Genomic DNA, 12,987 nt, shown 5'->3' with positions numbered 1-12,987 from the left:
TACACGCAGCCCGTGAGCCCAAATTCCAGGGCCGGGTGTGTCCCCAGAGGGGCCGCGACAGCCGTCCCAGGACGGGCGTGACCGGACCCGAGCCGTCCACCGAGAGGATGGATGAAAGCATCGTGGGGTGGGCGGGGGGCGGTGTGGAGCACTATACAGCAGAGAAAAAGAGTGAGCCTCCAGCCACGCGCTGGACACGACGCCACTCACAAAGGCGCCACCGAGACGACAGCGCCGGCCGCCCAGAGGGACCCGCCGTATCCACGCGGATCTACAGCTTGAAAACACGCTCGGCAGCGTATCGCCCGGGGTCCGTACAAAGAGAGTGAAAATCATCATCATAAAATGCAGCCAACGGCTGACCCAGGAGGGAGGGGGCGCGAGGGGAGGCGGCCCTGGCGGCCGACGGCGGCGACGGCTGCGCCCCCGTGTGACGTGTTTCGCGGGAGGTGCATGAGGATCAGTTTTAAGCCGGAGTGGAGAGCATTCAGGTATTCATGACATTATTCCTCATCCCTTCGGCTGTATTAAATATTTCATAATTAGTGAAATATTTATTAGAGATTTCTTAAACCTCGGAGACGTCCTAAATATTTCATAATAAGTTTTAAGACGTTTTCGAAAGGCATGGGCTGCCGTGTTAAGACTGAGCTCCCCGTCGCCGGAGGTGTGCAAGGAGAGGCAGGACGTCCGACAGGGCACCCACCGGAGGAGGCAGAGCAAGGCTGTGGTTCCTAAACCGGGAAAAGGCTCAGAATAACTCCTGAGCTTTTAAAAAACACAGACACCCGCCCCCCCCCCCCCCCACCAGGAGCCAATTCTAGTCCTGACTGAAGAGCCGAGGGGAGGGCCCGGGCGCCGGGCGTGTTTAAAGTGCCCGCTCCCCTCGCCACCGGAGCGCCCTTGCACCCTGAGCGGCCCCAGCCAGACCCGGCTCCCACCGGGCACCCAGGGGTCACGTGACGGGTTGAACCTGGTGGGCTCCGCGGGTCTGCAAATCGTCCCCGAGAGAGGCTGGACCCTCACGTCACACACAGGCCGACGACTCTGACGCTCCAGCCTCTCTCTATCCGGTCAACAGCCAGTTTCAAAGCACCTACTATGTGCCCGGCACCACGCTGGGGTGAGGCAGGGACAAGCAGGGGTGACCAGCCCGTAGGTTCCTGTGGCATCAGCGTGGCTGAGGAATCACAAGAGGACCTCTCAACTTTGGCCTCTGCTCTCCAAGGGCTTGCTCTCCTGGGCCCAGAGAGGGAAAGTAATTTTCCCCAGGTCACACAGCAAGTTCTCCTGAACTCTCTCCAGCCCCGCGGAGCTGAGAAAACTAGTTGTAACAACGCAGAGAACGGTTGCAAAATGCTCAATTCTACAAGTGCCAACATGCATTTATTTAAACACTATTAACCGCGCAGCAAGGCAGCCAAGTAGATGATCATAGGGTGGGTCTCATGGACGGGGAAACTGAGGCACCGTGCAAGCAGGGAGCACGTCGGTGAGGGCTTGGCTGGGCCTTGGCCCCAGGGAAGCATGACTGTGGGGCCGCCCTCGGGACCACCTGAGCGGACATGGAGGGGTTGCGACTCGATAATAACGAAATCACGTCCTACGCTATATGATAAAAGTAATAATAGCAGATTCCATGGTGGGGAGACAAGGACAAAGACGGGAGTGAGGCCCAGGCAGGAGGGCATCCAGCCCCAGGACGGGGAGCTGGTCTCCCCGGCCACATTCCCACCACCCAAGGCCGGGGCAGAGGGCCACCTGGTCTGCCACCCACCCCACCGGGCAGGGAAGGCGGCTTCCCGTCCCCTCGAGCCACAAACCCGAGCACGTGGTCCCCGGGACGCGGCCTCAGGTGCTCTCACTGTGCCCGGCGGGGGCGCTCAGCTGGCTGGGGTACGGGCGGGCTGCCCCCTTCCGGAGCAGGCACGGGCCGGGGGACCCGAGGTGAGCTGGACCGCCTCTGGGGAAGCCGGTGGCCCAGGTTGGAGACTTTGCCCCCCGCCCCGGCCGGGGGCGGGGGTCCCAACTTCCTCGTCCCAACAGAGGTGAGGGGAGCCGGCCCTGCTCCGTGCCGGGTGGGCCTGGGTGCAAGGACGCGGGGACAGCTCCAGGCAGCCCGGGGCTCACGAGGGACATTGTGCCGGATCCTGTCAGTGGGGCTGCCCAAGGGGCCCAGGGCGGGTGGCGTGGGGCGGCCGGGGGCAACGGGCAAGGGGGCAGGAGCCGCCTGCCTCCCCAGGGGTCTGCTCCCTGCCTGGTCACGTGCTTGTCACCCCAACACTAGAGACCCCTGAGTCCCCCAGGCCCTGTCGCGTCTTTGGGTTTTAAGAAGACCCCGCACGCAGATCTGCCACTCGCTCTGGGAAGGGCGACTTCCTCACGCACTCGGGGTCCGTAGCCGGGGACTCGGGAGTCTAGTCTGAATATCCCCAGAGAGGTCCCATTTCTGCAGAGACTAAAACAGAGAGAGAACTCAAGGCGGCCGGCGAGACGAGGGGAGAGAGAGCGGGACGGGGTGTCGGGGGGACCGAGGCAGCCAGGAGAGCGGCCTGGAGACTGCGCGGGGGTGGAAGGAGCGGGAGCGGCAGACCTGCTGGGTCTGAGCGCTGGTCTTACCCGGGGGCCCTGCTGAGGCCGTCCATGGGATCTCATCTTGAGGGCACTGGGGAGCCACTGAAGGTTCAGCAGAGAGGGTGGGATCCCCCTGGCTGTTGATGGAGAATGGACTGTTGTGGGACAACAGCAGGGCAGCCGCTGAGGGAGAGGACGGTGCTCTGGACCAGACGGTGGAGAGCAAGGCAAGGGGAAGGTGTGGGCGGAGCGGACCACACCCGACGGAAACGCGCCCGAATGTGCACGGAGCGCCTGGAACGGTCACAGCGGCACAACCCGTAACAGCCCCAAACCGGACATCACCCCAACGCCCACCAACAAGACAGCACGACAGAATTCTGCACCACGGCGGCCAGGATGAGCAAACCTAAGGACGGACGACGTGGACGAACGTCACGCACACAGTGCCGAGCGAGCCATTTACACGATGTCCCAAAAGGACACAACAGTGTGGTCGGAAGCCTGGGGGCGGCTCCCCTGGGGGCAGCGGCTGGAAGGGGAGACGTGAGGAGGTCCCTCCGGGGGCGGGTGACGCTGTTTCTTGATCTGGGCGCTGGGGACACGGGTGTGAGCAAAGACACTTGATGGTACGTGTGTCTTATGCTGTCTGTGTGTCACAATCCGATAAAAGATTCAAAAGAGGGGCCGGCCCGGTGGTGCAGCGGTTAAGTGCACACACTCCACTTTGGCGGCCCGGGGTTCGCAGGTTCGGATCCCGGGTGTGGACATGGCACCGCTCACCAAGCCATGCTGTGGTAGGTGTCCCACATATAAAGTAGAGGAAGATGGGTACGGATGTGAGCTCAGGGCCAGTCTTCCTCAGCAAAAAGAGGAGGATTGGTGGCAGATGTTAGCTCAGGGCTAATCTTCCTCAAGGAAAAAAAAAAAAGATTCGAAAGAAAGAGAGAAAGAAGGTACCCGGGAGGTCAGATCAACGCGACATGGTGCTTTATCGGATGACACGGAGAGAAAGGAGGGAGCGTTGATGGAGCCACCGGTGGGCTGGTTCCAGACAGCAGAGACGCAGGCCTGGAGAACACGGGGCGGGGACGTGACGAGTCAGCGCAGTCGGAGCCACGCTAGTTTGGCAGACACGGGGACACGCCAACCCCCGACTGCGGGGACATCCCGCCCTCAGCGCACTGAGACCCAGGCCGGGAGGGGCTGCGATTCTCAGGAAGCAAAATGAGGGCACGGCCGAGACCCCGCTGTCACGGGGCAGCTGTGCCCTTAACTCTGATGAGGTCTGGACCCTCGGCGTCCCCAACCCGGAGGCGGACAGGACGACCTCCAGGTCATCCAGGTGACGACCGCACACCCTGGCGGCCCCATGTTTGGGGTGACAATTAACACCACCTCCTCTGACCCTCCACGTGAGCTGGTGGGACACAGCCTGGCACAGTCGCCCTCTCTCCGGGGGACCCCATAAAGACTACCATTCCCAGACTCTTTTTGCAGCAAGGCATGGCCTACGACCACGCTCTAGCCGATGGGATGTGAGCCGAGCGGAAGTGCCCCACTGCTGAATCGCTCCCTCCAGAGAAATGGGCAGGCGTGTTTCTTGCCAGGTTGGGATGCAGATGTGCTGGCGGGAGCTGGAGCAGCCACTTTGGTCCCAGACACAGAAGCCACGGGTGATGGTGACAGAGCTGCCCTAACCACCCCAGGGCCACCGACTCCTGGGCTGTTTTGCGAACAGGAAATAAGCTTCTATCTTCTTTAAATTACCATATTTTTGGAGGACTGTGTTTCAACAGCTTGCCATAACCAATACGGATGAGGGACTTCCCACCCCTACATGACTAGGGAGGGAGCTCAGCAAGATCTGGAGATGCTCCAGGGGACGGGGAGTGGAGGAGAGGCGGGAATGCCCCCCATCACCAGCAGGCTGGTCCCTGCCATGCCCATCTTACCCCTTTCCACCCTCCCACCAGGGCCCCAGCCCCAGCTGCTCCCTATGCTGTGCGCACGCCGTGTGCTGTGGAGACGCCACTGCTCCTGCCATTTCTCACTTGACATGTCCTCCTCTTTGCCCCTCCAAGCCCTGCCCACCCTGCCCTCTGGGAAGCCCCCTCTGGCCTGTCTGCTCCCCCTCTCATGCACTCACAGTGCCCCCCTGGGAGGCTCGGGGCCCACGTGAGCCATATTCCCAGCCAGGCTGGGCTCCAGTGGTGGAGACAGCTCCCTTGTGTTCCCCTCTGCTGGGAGCACACAGTAGGACTGCAGCTGTGCTCAGAGACAGAGTGCCCCGCCCTGCCCCACCCTGCCCCACCCCGCATCTCCTGGGGAGTCCCCGAGTGTCAGCCGGCGAGCCTGCGTGTGTGCACAGGGCACTTCAGGGCCAGGCTGGGGACGTGCGCATGTCCAGGGCCAGGGCCGGCCCGGCAGCCCAGGCGGCTCCCAGGACCCTCGACCTCTAGGCAGCGAGCGCGAGGCTGCGAGACCGGACTCCGGGCGAGCAGCTCAACCTCCCTGCTCCTCCACGTCCTGGGGGCAGGCGTGCGGTCACTCAGGGTCACCGCATTGGGCGGCTCAGGCCCGGAAAGGCCTGCGCACAGTGGGTGCTCTGTCAAAGCATGCTGCCTCCTCCTGCCCACCCTGGCAGAGGTCTCCGGGGGGCTCCGGCCACGTCCCTCCGCATCAAATCATCACCAAGAAAACAGCGGCTCTGTCTGCAGGGCTCCCTTGTGGCTCCCGCCCCCTCCTGCCCTCGCTGCCCGGGCCCCCGTCCACGTCCACCGGCCCCGGCCCAGGCCCCGCTGCCCCGCACGCCCCCCCCCCCCCCGACCCACGTCACCTGCTGGATTCACGGTCACCGGGTGGGGCTGGGGAGCGAGGCTGCAGCCTTGGCCATGAGTCAGTGGGGCTGAGCGTGCAGGGGGGAGAGGTGGGCAGGGCAACACCACGCACGGGGCCCCGAGGGGCCGTGTGGACACGTACGCACAGAGCTGCTAATGCAGGACGTGGACAGCCACGAAGCAGGAGCTGGGAGAGGGCAGGGAGGAGGGGAGAAGGCACGGGGCGGGGTGAGTACCCTCTCGATCCCTCTCATTCATTTAATCAAAGACCCCACAAGCAGCTGCCGTCACCCCCATCGTACGAAGGACACAGAGAGGTTAAGTGACGTCCCCCTGACTGCACAGCTGGTCAGCGACAGAACCATATGTAAACATGGGGCCTGTAGTGGGCCCCCTGCCCTGGTGCTAAGGCGGGGGTCAGAGGCCAGGGGTCAGAGGCAGGGAGAAAATCTATGAGGGGAGGAGGCGAGAAGGAGCGTAGGCTGAAAGGTAAAGCTGGTGGCAGGGGCGGGCGCAGTGGGGCAGGAGGCTGGACCCAGGAGCCCCGGCCTGAGGGAAGAGAGGTCCCCAGGGCCTGCCCAGCCGGAGAGGGGACAGACGTGGAGGGACCCCAAGACCCTGCTCCTCCTCCCACTGAGTCCTGGCCCACGGGACGCACGGCCCACAAGGAAATGAAAAGACAGATGAAGATTCAGGAGCAGGACCGTGGCCCCGGCAGCCTGGCCCGCCCACCGGCTGGAGGGACAGAGAAGCCCAGGATGGGCTGTGGGGGACGCCAAAGGGGGAGGACGGGGCCCCGGGGCCCCAGGGTGGTGGGGGAAGCAGGGGCTGCCCCCCATCCAGGCACCCGGAGGTGGGCAGCTCCATACAGGCTGACCGGGTACTTGAGCCTGGACACACCGAGGGGCACGAGGGCAGCCTGGATCTACGGGGAGCGAGACAGGGGCCACCCTTGAGCCAGCCACTGTGGACAGCAGGAGCCAGGTGTGGGGTGGAGGGGGCAGGGGGGAGGACCCAGGCTAAGGGAAGGAGGCCCCTGGGGACCCCCTGGGATCAGGCCGTGACTCATCTCACAAAAACCAGCACGTGACCTCATGACCACCATGAGGGCGGGGTTCTACTGGGTGGAAATTAGTAAACAGGTGACAAAGAAATAAACTACTTAGTAAGAACCAATCACGAGGCAGGCATGGACCACAGTGGGCATGAGAACAGGCTCAGGAGCTCACTGTCATCTTCCTGACAACAAGGAACAGACTTAAGCTCCTTTCCCTTCCACCCCTCGCTTTACCTTCCTGAGATGCAGGGACAATGGCTGGAGGTGCAGCAGCCATCTTGAGGCCGTGAGGACAAATGCTAAGAATAGTACGGGAGGAAGGTAACGGAATCTGAATCGCTGACAACCTCCCTGGACTGTGCACCACCCCCACGGCCCCTGTCTTTACAAGGGAAAAATGAATCCCCAAGTGAGCCGTGAATTCAACCACATCACGGTCAGGTTTCTGTCTTACGCAGCCAGATTGAATCCCTAACTGATGCAGCATAAAATAATGCTGAATAATTTTATTAGAAAGTTACTCTCAATTTAATTCATTTCAGTGCTCCTGATTACATCAAAAAGAAAGTCTCTGATGGGGGCCGGGAGGTCTTGAACCCCTCAGTACACTCGCTGTTCTCCTTTTTAATCAAGCGATAGCAGGCCTGGGCTCCGAGGCTCCCTTGGGCTACAGCGTCCAACTAGAATTTAATAACGTTGTTTTGTTTCCACCGAATTTATTTTTATGATTATGAGTTCTATTTATGGCAAAGGAGGCTTGTTTTCCATTTGTAGCGGTGCTATAAAACTTCCCTTTTAAATAAATGTATTTAAGTCTTTTTTTTTTTTAAGTAAATTTACTTAGAGAAAAACAGTAAAAACAGGCAGAGAAATGTGGGGGCACGTGGGCGGCTACTGCCCAGCCCGCTCTTCTGGGGCTCGGGCCGGCCTGCCCCCGGGCATGAGAAGGGAGGCCGGTGGCGGTGAAGGCCGGCTCTCCCATGCACACCGGGGGCTGCGTCTCCATCCTTGTTGGGCCTGGGGCAGGGGGTGGGCGAGCGGCTGGACCCCTGGCGCCCGAAATCTCCGGAAAGTGAAGCCTCAGACTCGTGGGCTGGCAATCAGGCGGTGAGCGGTGCGCAGGAGTTTGAAGCCGTCCCGGTAAACAGGCCCACTAACTCAAAGTCGCGGTGCCTTCGCGCCCACCCGCCTGTGTGAGGCCGACTTCAAACGCAGGGGCTCCAGGAGCTGCCGTGACCTTTTGCTAATTAGCCCGGGCTGTTTGCTCGGCAGCTCCAGCTCCAGCCGCGGCCGCCTGTCACCATCCGGCAGATAAATAACCCAGCTCTCTGGGGCAAGTCACGGGGACCTCTGCTGGGGAAAGCACAACCCTGACTTCTCTGAGAAGGAAACTGAGGCGTGGGGAGGGCAGGGGTCTTACAGAGGGGCCCGGGCACTAGTTCCACCCACTCCCGGACCCCCCTCCCGCCAACAGGCCTCCCACGGCGCCCACAGCCCCGGGCTGGCCTCTGTGGCTCTGTCCACAGTGCTGAACCCACGCCAGCCTGGGGTTGGGCCGTGTCCAGCAGGTCACCTGAGGTCATCGGAACGCACAGAAGGCTCCTTCGGGACACTGAGTCATTGCCTCCGTAAAGGCAACTTCCAGGCACAAGGCCTCAGGACCCGGAAACGGAGGAGTCGGGGGGGGGGGGGGGGGGGGAGGCAGGAACAGAATTGGGAAATTCGACTCGCTGAATGACGAGACGTTCTATCCAGAAGGGACCTTGGAAACCAGACGCCCAACCCCCAGCTTCCTGAAGAAGACCCAGTGAGACGCACGCGCTGCTCCGCCAGGCCCCGCAGGAGCCACGGGCCATCTGTTTTGCCACCTGCCTTCGAAGGTGGGCCGGGCTGGGAAACATCCCATCCATTCATTCAACAAACGTTCATTCAGTGTCTGCCACCTGCCAGGCTCAGGAGGCTGACGGAGCGGAACACGTGGCCGGGGTGAGTGAGACAGAAGACGGAGATGTCCCGGCCTCGTGAGGGCTGGGGGGCCGAGGGGGGTCCCGCCAGGCTGCGGCCACCCCGGACCAACTCAGGGGAGCGGGAGGCTGATATGGGCTGGGAAGGAAGAAAAGACATGACGTTTATCCAACGTGATGTACCAGTCACTGCCAGGCACCTGCTTCACGCTTAGGAGGGGGTGACACCCACCAGGGCTTCTTGAGCGCCTGCTGTATGCCAGGCAATTCACACATCCCACTGAATGCTCACCTATGGGAGAGGCTCTGATGTCCATTTTACAGAAAAAAAAAAAACAGGGAGGTCAGGTGGTAAATGCCCTACCCGGCGCTCTACACCCAAAATTCAGCAGAGTGGGGTCTGTCCCCCTCTGCTCAGGGGATATCCATTGAGAAAGTCCTCGGGGGCACCCTCATGTTTCAGACAGGGAAACTGAGGCCCAGAGAGGGCCAGGTGCTGGTCATTGTCATGGGGAATTCCCCCAGATGTCCTTGATGATGGGCGCTGAAGGGAGGGGGGCCGTGGCACAGAAGCAACAATGCGTCCTCACACCCTCCGTCTTTCTGGACTCGGAGCCCCTCGAGGGACGGGGTCTCTGGCACCACCGCACCCAGGATCTGGCAAAAGGCAGGCACTCGGTGGACGTCTGACGGACAAGTCAGGGAGCAGTGACCAGGCGGCTTACCCGCCCCATGACCTGGTGCCTGCTCAGCTCTCCGACCCACCTCCCAGCCCGCGCCCCGCCCCCCGGACTCTGGGGGAGCCCTCTGACCACCTCCAAAGGGCGTGCCTCTGGGGCTTCCAGAAAGATCTCTGTTCCCCCACCACCACCCAGTGATGGAGGAGAGAGCCTTTTCCCAAACGCTTCCCTCTCACAGCCTGTTAGAACCGGCAGCATTACCACGCTCCCTGTACACGAACTCAGTCTACACAGCCCTTCAACGCCTGAACACAGCCGCTCAGCAACCCCCTGTGCAAACCGAGGCCCAGAATCCAGACTCTTCCATGGACCCCGCCACTTACACTGGCACCTCCTGACGGTCAAGGGAGATGTTACAACCCCGCTCTACCCCACGAGGAGACTCCCGGGGAACAGCGCCCCGTTCCAGCCACGTGCAAAACCGGCCGGGTCGGAGTCCCAGAACCGCGTGACGTGCCTACAGCCTGGAGAAATCCGGGCCACAGCGGACAAAAGAGGGCATATCCACGATTTCCGGAAGGGCTAACAGAAAAGAGCGTGTCCAGCTACCTCCCAGCTGGAGGCGGAACCCGCAGCAGCAGGGTCACCGGGACGTGTGGCGTGCCATCGGGATGGCAGCCTCAGTCAGTTCGGGACTGTGGATAACTCTCTCCCTATAAGAACCTGTTTTTCGAATAGACCACGTGAGTCAATATTAACATATGTCAGGCTGCACATATGGTGGTTTTACACTCAAACACATGGTATTGTGTCTATTCCCGTAAACGGGTGGAAGACGAGATCTCTTTTAACCCACGAGGCCACCGTGACTCAGCAGGGAGGATGCTGGGCCGGCCCTGAGCCCCCAACGCCACAAGCTCCTCCTGTCACATCCCGAGGCGGCCCCTTCGTCCTCTGCCCGTTCTGTCCATCACAAGGACGGCACCCCTGCAGGAGTCGACCCCCAGGGGACAGCTGTGTCTGCAGTGTAGCCGGATATGACCCCGTCTCCTTTGAATCCTGTCCCGTGACCCCAGCAGACCTGTCTCGCAGGTGGGTGTGAACTGGTCCTGCCCCCCCCCCCAACTTCTGAGAGAATCCAACAAGCAAGCACATCCCCTACCTTTGGGTCAGGGCCCCCCGGCGACCTGACGCGGCTGAGAGGGACAGGCTGGTGGGTCCCTCCCCGCGGGAGTCACGGACATCTTCTCCTCATCGCAGGACACAGAGGAAGAGCATGGGTCCAGATGGAGCGCAGGACAAATGGTCACCAGGGCAGCTCCCCCTGCGTGGAGACAGAGACGGGAGGAGGTGAGGAAGGGCGGGGCTGTGCAGCCTGCCGCCATCTCAGCTTCCGGAAGATTCCATCGGCCCAAGCCACGGGGATCCGGGTGCTGCGTGCACCGAGCGCGTGAAGGCTGGACCCCCGTATACAAACGGAGAGGCCGGGATGGCCGACACAAGGAGGCACAGGCAGGGAAAGGAGCTGACGCACAGGGAAGATATTACAGAGCTGCTGAGGCCAGACGGGCCGGGCCTGGGGTCCCTGCGGCTCCACTCTGCAGGGGCCCGGGGGGTTCTGGGACCAGCACGTGCACCCAAGGCCCAGTGCATCCATATCCCCTCTGACTCCCTTGACCTCAGTGATGGAGGCAAGCAACTGAGGCAGGCCGGCTAAGCAAAGACTCCCTCCCAGACCGGCCCTCTCCCTATGGCCCCCTCCTCCTCCATCTCAGGGGCACCTCTGCGAGGGGGCAGGGGCCGCTGCATTCCGCACCAGGCCGGCCAACCACTCAGGAGGGAACCAAGTCAGGACACAGAAGCCCGAGGCCCGGGCCGAGGTTGCTACAAGGAGCGTATGACTCAGCAAGTCAGTTTACAACCCCGCGTCTCCTGACCTCCCGCAAGGTTGGGCCGTTCATTCACTCCTTCGTCACGGCATCCAGCCCGACACACAGAGCGTCATGTGTGAGCTGTGGACTCTCCCCCTCAACTCTCCGTTCGGTTGGGCCCTGTTTCGCAGACAGGGAAACTGAGGCTGAGACGGGGAGAGTCCTCCTTCCGGGAACACACAGCCGAGAGGCAGTATGGAGGCAGGTCTGGACAAAGCCCGGAGCTACGATGCCACGGCGCTCTGCATTCGAGGCTGAAGGCACGGGTTCCACCAACTCCACGGTGGCGGCATCAGGTGGGGGCCGGGGGGCCCCAGATAGGCGGCATCTTCGGGACAAAGGGGATTCTGGGAGCAAGGCTGGTGGTGATAGAGGGGCAATGGGGGATTCTGCTGCACCCTGAGCCCCTGGAGGCTGGGCAGCGACCCTCAGGGGAGGGGGTCCCCCAGCTCTCGTCACCCACCCCCCCCCCCCCCCCCCCCCCCCCCCCCCCCCCCGGGGCTCTGGGCCGGGAGAGGGAATTGAAAGGCGAGAAGGAAGCTGTCGTGCGAGGAAGTGCGTGCGTGCGCACACAGACGAGAGCGCGGCACGGAATTACCTAAAATTGCTGGTTAGAAGCGGATGTAAATAACCAAAAAATATGTGGGGAAGTGGGGGGAGGGCTCGTCAATTAGAGTTAATTACTCAACAGCTAATTGGAATAATAATGGTGGCATTTGAATATGCTAATAAGGCCAAACCTGCCTTGGAAAAGGTAATTGGAAGAAAAAGAGAGAGAATGTGGGCACCCAGAAGCTCCCCAAGCCCGGCCCTGGAGGAGGCTGCCAGGTCAGGCCGCAGCCCAGGGACCAGGACGGGACACCCCTTCCCACCTCCAGGCCCTGGTAGGTCTGGCCGCCAATGCCCACTCTCCTCCCTGGGGCCTGGAGACCTGACAACCCAGCACGGGCTCCCCAGCTGCCCGGCTCCCAGCTCTCCAAGGACAGACGCCTCGCCCAGCCAAGCCCCAGAGGAGCAGGAATGCATACTTATTGAGCGCCCACTGTAGACCCAGAGGAGAAGCAGGAATGCGTGCTTATTGAGCGCCCACTGTGTGCCCAGAGGACAAGCAGGAATGTGTGCTTATTGAGTGCCCACTGTATGCCCAGAGGACAAGCAGGAATGTGTGCTTATTGAGCGCCCACTGTATGCCCAGAGGACAATCAGGAATGCGTGCTTCTTGAGCACCCACTGTATACCCAGCCCCGCTTTGCAAAGAATCCCCATTGCAGATGAGGTGAGAGAGCTCGGGAGCCGTGAGGCATGCCTGCAGTGCGGCCAGCAGTGGGCAGGGCCAGGGCACGGCTTTCTAGCTCCTCTCAGACTTCCTAGCAAAGCTGTCCAAAGGCAGCATCGCAAGCCCCATGCCACCACGCGTGTGAGCAGAAGCCAGGCCACTCCCGGGGGCTCTGCGTCCCTCCCTGTGTGCAGGTGGGTTCTGTGCTCCCACACCTGTGTGCCGGGCGCCTGCCCGAGCTTTTCACTCTCCATGAGCATCACTTCAGGCCACATGTGAGTGCACACATGTGGACACAGGCACATGCATGCACCTGTGCACACTTACACATGAGCACAGCCACACGCACACACACTCACCATCCTCCACACTCAGACACACCCAGGCACAGGCATCCCGCACGCCTGCTCAGGCCTGACCCAAGCCTTACCCAGACCCCGGTGTTCTGGCCTGCAAACACCAGTGAGCACATGGCCCCTGAGGGGTGACCACAAAGGGGGCTGCCAGGCCCGTGTGTAGACTGGGGCCCATTCGGACCCTCCTGCCTTGAGATGACACCTTTTCAGTCCCCAGGCAGCCCAGCCTGGAGCAGCACTCAAGTGCGCCCCTGGTGTGGCCACCAGCTCCCGCCACCTGCACGGCCTGGGGAGGCCTCCTTCCAGGAC

The 12,987-nt window shown here is 61.7% G+C and overlaps 1 protein-coding gene across 2 annotated transcripts in view; it reads right to left on the bottom strand.

Annotated features, from left to right (window-relative positions):
- ELFN1 (extracellular leucine rich repeat and fibronectin type III domain containing 1) overlaps window positions 1-12,987 on the bottom strand; it is a 69,097-nt gene that overhangs the window by 19,652 nt on the left and 36,458 nt on the right. For both annotated transcript variants that reach the window (XM_023655115.2, XM_023655117.2), the window contains exon 2: window positions 10,278-10,439. The gene's annotated coding sequence lies outside the window, so the exon portion shown is untranslated. The remainder of the gene's footprint in view (window positions 1-10,277; window positions 10,440-12,987) is intronic.

Source organism: Equus caballus, chromosome 13 (assembly GCF_041296265.1).
Source record: "Equus caballus isolate H_3958 breed thoroughbred chromosome 13, TB-T2T, whole genome shotgun sequence".
NCBI lineage: Eukaryota > Metazoa > Chordata > Mammalia > Perissodactyla > Equidae > Equus > Equus caballus.
Note: the sequence above shows the minus strand (reverse complement) of the source record. Positions and strands in the feature narration are given on the sequence as shown.